Consider the following 6,887-nt stretch of genomic DNA (forward strand, 5'->3'; position numbering starts at 1 on the left):
AAAAAATATGCATGTTTTTGGCTTAAAATAAGTGTCCGAGTCCAAGTGTCCATGTCCAAGTGTCAAGTGTCCGACACGGGTACTCGAAGGTAAAATGAAGAGTCCGAGTAACATAGGTTAGGACAGAACTTAATACAGTATTAGCCGATGAGCACCAGTATGGAAATATCACATAGAATGAAATAATTGTTGCTTGCCAGGTCCCTCTACATTGTTTGAAAAAACAAAATTACATTTCATACAGAATATCCCCCTTAACAAAGTAATCTATATTGTTCAAATATTAGTGCATGGACTTCTATGATATTACTCGTTTACTACATGTTAAACGCAATAAGCCGAAAATTAATAAATAAAACTAGCAAATGACTACATTTCTGCAAAAGTTTATGAACAAAGCATGGAAAAAGACAGAAGCACAGAAATTGAGCTCACAGAGTGACACTACCTACGAGAAGTGCTTTTAGGCCTTTGATGAGTGAACTGTCCCTCCCTCTCTGGAATTCTTAGCATCTTGCATGTACAAGCAGTACGTAACAGAAACACCAGATCAACAGTTTAACAGAAATTTAAATTTTAGTCCTTCCAATCAATAGCAAAGTAAATGCTCAGACTTGCGAATATAGTTAACTGTACCAACTTTAAGATAAACATTCGACAAGAAGAGCTGGTTTTAGAAGCAACGGCAGAAGTATAACAATCACTAGAAGCCACCTAGATTTTATCACTATTCTTAGAGTCCATAAATTGAATAATAATCTCTATACATTAATTATTAGTTGGTATTAATTTGCTACTCTTACCCATCCATTTTGCCTTCGACAAGGCTTCAACCATAACCTCCTTTACTTTAACGGGAGTGGGCAATAACACTAAAGCAACAGCCTTTTAGTTAGTTATTAAGTTTTAATCTTTAACATAGTCAGGTTGACCTCAAAGACTAAATTAATATCCAAATCCACAAGACAGAAAAATATCATAACGTTTCTTTTGTTCGATTTTATCTCAAATGCAGACTTTACTTGTGAATTACAAAAACAAACTGAAACAGACAAAGTAATTTAACTCAATTAAATTCTATAACACTTCCAAGCACATCAAAGAGTAATTAGTGATTTAATTGAAAGATTTGCTATTTCACAGCAACTAGCAACGAAAATCCATTTAAGAGGTACTTTTCCACAAGGGAGTTGAAACCAGGGAGCTTTATCCAAAATATAGAGCTGTCAATTTCCACGGAATTTCTTTACCATCCCACGCGAAAAATTTGCCATTGTCATGAATCTTGGCATTGTCGATGATGCTTAAGAGCTTCTGAACTGAGAACTCTTTGGTGAAAAGTTTTTCCTTCGCAACATTTTTCTGAAATGGCTTTGAGAGATCAGTGTCCACCGTGCTGGGTGTAGTAAAAGGCATGTGATTGGATCCTTCTTTCGACCAAATTCAACTGCTATATTTTTGGTTACTGCATGCATCAACAAACAGTAGTGTCACAAAGAAGGATACTAGAAAGGGAGCAAAATTGATTGTTTAATCATAAAGAAGAAAATATTAGGGCCACTAATATCAGACTCGACCAGAAGTACGACTTGAACCCGACAAAATTCGCAACTTGATCTAATGCGATAAAACCGAAAGTGACCTGAAAATGACCGATCAACCCAAAAATGACCTGTTCCAAGAATTCCGCACCTTGACATTTAATTATTAATTTCCTCCAATTTTTAAGTGGTTTTAGCATGACTTCAAATTGACCCGTTTCTAACATGGACGCAGCTTGAAACCCAAAATTTGCACCCATAGAAAATATTAACAACGACGCATGCCTGCCAAATTGTTCCATACTGCAAAAAGAAGTATTTCCAAGTGCAAAAGGTTCCCACATCACAGTCCAGGACGGTGCTAAAATATGCGGACCTAACCTTGTTTCTTATAAAGAGGATGTCTTCAGTTTCCTCAGTTGGAACCGTTATAACTTTCATACTTTAAAATAATATTCGTGACAGATGAGCACTAAAATCATCATGTTGAGAATTTTCATATAGATGTGGATCGCAATGAAAGTCACTGTAGTTTTCTGATAAACTTCTTACATTTCGGAACTTGTATTGTTTAAAATAAGCATAAATTGCCTCTTCCGTTCCCGCAAAGTAAATATGCTTGTAAAATTTAATTTCACATTTCCATAAAGAGAAAAGATATCAAGCGTGATTAGTATCATAGGTGTCTAGAATCATACATTGATTTAGAGCAGTCTTAGAAGCACGATATGAGTGCCAACCACCCAAACGATTGTCCCCAATTGATCCAACCCTGGCACTTAAACTGGCCACAACTGCTACATCTCTTTCAGTCCTAGAGCCTCCTCCAGCTTCAGCAGTGGCCACATGTGCTGCTTGTAGAAGTACATGTTAGTAAACGCTATGTTACTCGGACTCGGCTATAAGTGTCCGACATGAACACGTGTCCAAGTATCGGACTCGGAAACATTTTAAAAAATATGTATGTTTTTGGCTTAAAATAAGTGTCCGAGTCCAAGTGTCCATGTCCAAGTGTCAGTGTCCGACACGGGTACTCGAAGGTAAAATGAAGAGTCCGAGTAACATAGAGTAAACGTACTCAATGAATCAAAAGTAAGAAAATGGAACAAAAAACAGGACAGGAGATGCACAAACAAGCCTGAAATATATATTCGTTGCTTCACAATATAATTGAACTTGTTTTAATAGATAGAAATATAAAAAGAAAGAAGACCTAGTATAACAATTTGAAAACAAAAAAGTCAGCATAGTCTCAGAGTTACTACGATGGAAAAAACCAAAATCATTACATTTCAAAAAAATTACTAGAAAGGTACAGATGACCTTTATAACTAAAATCGGACCAACTGCATTGATCTCATAAGCAAGCATCATCGATGATCTTTGCACTTTGGTCAATGTCGTTTCTGTACTGGAAAACAAAGCATGTAAGTTTATTAAGTATTCTGAATTAGAAAATATAGGATACATCTACTAACCTGTAACATAATATTACAGCCAACATGTACGTCAGCATAAATTTTCTATTTTTACGGGGCATAATATTTAGAAACATCAGTACCTGGTTGCATAACATCGGGTATTGAAAGAACACCAGATGCATTAATGAGAAGGTTCAAAGATCCGTATCTCTCGCTGATAGACAAAGCAGAATCCTGTCATATGATTATTTGTATTACTTAATGGAAGAGCTGATAGCAATGTGCCTAAGTTTTAAAGGCAACATAAATCTTATACTTCCAGAAGACGATATATATATTTCTGGTCTTATAACTTACAGCCACCTTTCAAGACAACAACACAAGTGGATATGGTGTTCTGTATTTTATGCTTTTGTTTTTTAAATTAGTCTTTCTAAAGACTGAATCACCAATAGAATCATTAAATTCATAAAGTCATTCTTGTTGTACTCATTGAACCGAATTTGAAATACTTCTAACGCCAACACCAACACAGACTCATTAGGTTAGACAAGAAATCAGTATAATAGGAGGGTGCAAAATTGCCTCTATGGTTCTTTCATCAGTGAGATCCAGCCTTTGAATGTCAAGCCGTTCAGAAAATTTGTCTTTTAACTGAAGCAGCCCGATTGCCCCACTAGGATCACGGCATGTAGCAATGACATGACCTTTTTCATTTTTCTCTAGTAATTGCTTAGCCTGCACAAGACAGATGGAGTCGGTGACTGGTCAGAAGAGGTGGATCTATGCATCACTGATTTGCCCCTAATTCCAAGCAACGAACAGGTCTGTAACAAATAATATTCAAGCAAAAGTTAAAACTGAATGGAAAAAGGACCAGGCATGTCTACAGTTATAACTCTTAAATCTTAATACATGTACATGTTTCACACTGCACGCGAATCTAGAGTGTCTTCCACAAAGGCTACTAAATTTAAGTAGGAAAGGATGGTGATGGTACTCTTCCCGCCTAGGAAGCATGAGCATGAGTGCGGGTGCAGGGGTGCGTAGTACAGAGATGCGGAAATTGTGGGTGTGCGGGGCAGCATATTACGGAGATACAAAAATTCGGCATATTAAAAAATATGAGGATTTGGAAAATATTAATATATTAATAATATATTATATATAACTATGTCAAGATTCTTATTTTATTTAAAGTAAACATTCAACTTAATAAGTTCATTATCCTTAATAAATATCATTATTACTTGATAACACAACTAATGCATCCTAACTTTAGCTAATCAATTAAGAATTTAAGTATCCACATTACCTTCTCTCACTTGCGGGTGCGAGACAAATCCCGCGCACCCAAGAATCCCCGAGAATCCGGTGCACAGTGCAGCGGGTAAGCAAAGAATCCATGCTTTCTAGCAGAGTTCCCGCATATTCTCCATTGCTACAATGCACTACCCATCTCCGAATTCCATATAATTTTTTATTCAAGTCATTTTTACGTATATTCCTCATCTCAAATATAGCTAACAGCAACAGCAACTTAAGGAGCAGCATGTAGAATCAAAAGAGTTCATATCAAGGCTTACAATGATTTACCAATTGGTTGGTCTCTGAAGTATAAGTTTCTGTTTGAATTGTGCTTTCTCTGTTTCAGCTAATATCTGAATAATACCTTATATTTCCTTATACAAATTTAAGATATAGTGTAAAATAGGAAGTCCGTTATTCCCATAAAAACAGTTTAATTGTAGAAATGAAGATGGACATAAAACTCAGATCCAAGAATACAGATACATAGATTATAAACTGAAATACTGACATAATTTTTCTGTAGGGGACCACAGAGTAACCTTATACATAGAATTACTAGAGAACTCAATTTATTACTACTATATTATGGTAACGAAAAAAATAGATATGGAACAAAGACTCCAAATCAATGACAAATGATGATATATAGGATGAAAATATTTCAGATAATAGCGGCTGTCATAAATTCTAGGATGGCACCTTCATTTCATTAGAAGCTCTGATAATATTGTTGCAGCTATTCGGGCTCATTTTTTTATTTTTCGATAGAACATAAGTACATGATGGGTATAACTGAGATTATGTGCATTGTTTTGGTGTGACGGGGAGAAAAGCACATTAATGAATGACAACTCTACTTGACCTTATTGAGATTATGATATTGCTCCTTCAATTATTTTCCGAAGCAAATACATGCATTCCATTACATTCTACCTAAAAAAAAAAAACTATCAGTCTATGCCACAATTTGCTCCCTCGGAAAACAAACACGAGTAAACATTATTAACATTATTACACTCCTATAGGTTGGAGGGAATGAGATGGGGTAGGACAGAATGAGAAGTTGAGAAGGGAACTGAATACAAAAGTGTGAGATGAAAGACTAGAGAGCAAAGAATGAAGGAAATGACGGACTTGCAAAGTTTATATTAGTCAACAGAGGTCCTAGCTTTAGTTAAAATTTGTATAAATGGAATGGGCAAAAGGGATAAAAACTTTTAATAGATGACCACAAAATAGTATTCACATATTCAAATATCATTTTGCATCACATTTTGTCCCCCCCCCCCAAACAAATTTTTTCAACTAAACAAAGCTTTAGGTTGTGTCTAGCATTGTAAATGTCTTGGGTCCCAATCCCTTAGTACATAAGCTCGTCAATCTTACGAGATGGCTAATGCAAAATTATTCTCAAATATTAGAATCACATTAACAATGTCACGCGAACTTGAATGGAAAATTGTCAACAACTAACTTCCGTCCTTTGCTTATTTTGTTAAATATAAAATCAACTTGCAATCTTTCTAGAAAGACTCCTAAAATAATTAGAACAGAAACAATTAAGAAAATAAACACAACGCAACAGACTAACAAATAAGTAACCTCCTACAATGTAATCTTTGAAACCCAATCTTTGCAACTGATCCTCTTCCAGATTCCCCAATGAATTAATATTAATATGACTATCTTCCTCCTGATTTGCATCATATATACACGTTCGAATTCTACAAAGACTAAAAATCTAAACTTGTTTTTTTTTTTTGCTAAGTTAAAAAATATAAACTTAACGTAACCACTTGGTAAAAAACCCAACAAAATCAAGTTTAGTCAAAGACCTTATTGTGAAAGGTGAAGCCAAGTGATTAACCATTCTTGAATTCAATCAACAAAGACACCATTAACAAGACATAAAGATACAAAATAATTAAAGAAGGGCTTACAAATTCAAGGCCAATGCCTCTAGAAGCTCCTTGTACCATTGAAACGCCACCTTCCCAACGAATTGACGAAAATGCCCTTGTCATTGATCTTCTCAGGTAGTATGGGCTTCCCATCAAATCTTGTTTCACCTGAATAATATGATGCTTCATCTCGCTTTTACAAAAACTATATGACTGGGTTATTTTGTGCCACGTAACTGACTTCATTGTTTAATGACCTAATTACAGTAAAATGACCTTAACTATAATTTTTTTGCACAAAAATAACCCAACTATTGAAAGTATCACAGAAATGACTCAAAAATATTTTTGATGAAGCAGAAGATGTTCTTCAAACTCCGACTCAAAAAATAAAGTGATATATATTTACAAAGAAGTGTAAAGTGTGAGTGTTTATATTATTATAAGTTGACTCTGATCTCGATCTAATTTATTATATTATGAATTATATTTAGGGTTGGTTTTTAGGTCATACACACTCTAGAAGGGGGTTGAATACGGTATTTATCACAATCAAATCGAATTAAAATAACACAAGTAACAGAAAACAAACTTTATTAAACTCTATTACAATATGGAACTGTCTTCTCTCAGTGATGAAAAAATTATCACAAGAGCTGCTAGGGTTACAATGAATATTATTCTCGATAATTTTAACACATATAGTGTAAACC

At 34.7% G+C, this 6,887-nt stretch overlaps 1 pseudogene; it reads right to left on the reverse strand.

The window, feature by feature from the left end:
* Positions 1-1,206: 1,206 nt before the first annotated feature.
* LOC141718642 (uncharacterized) lies at positions 1,207-6,563 on the reverse strand (annotated as a pseudogene).
* Between the last annotated feature and the right edge of the window lie 324 nt (positions 6,564-6,887).

Source organism: Apium graveolens, chromosome 4 (genome assembly GCF_009905375.1).
Source record: "Apium graveolens cultivar Ventura chromosome 4, ASM990537v1, whole genome shotgun sequence".
Taxonomy (NCBI): domain Eukaryota; kingdom Viridiplantae; phylum Streptophyta; class Magnoliopsida; order Apiales; family Apiaceae; genus Apium; species Apium graveolens.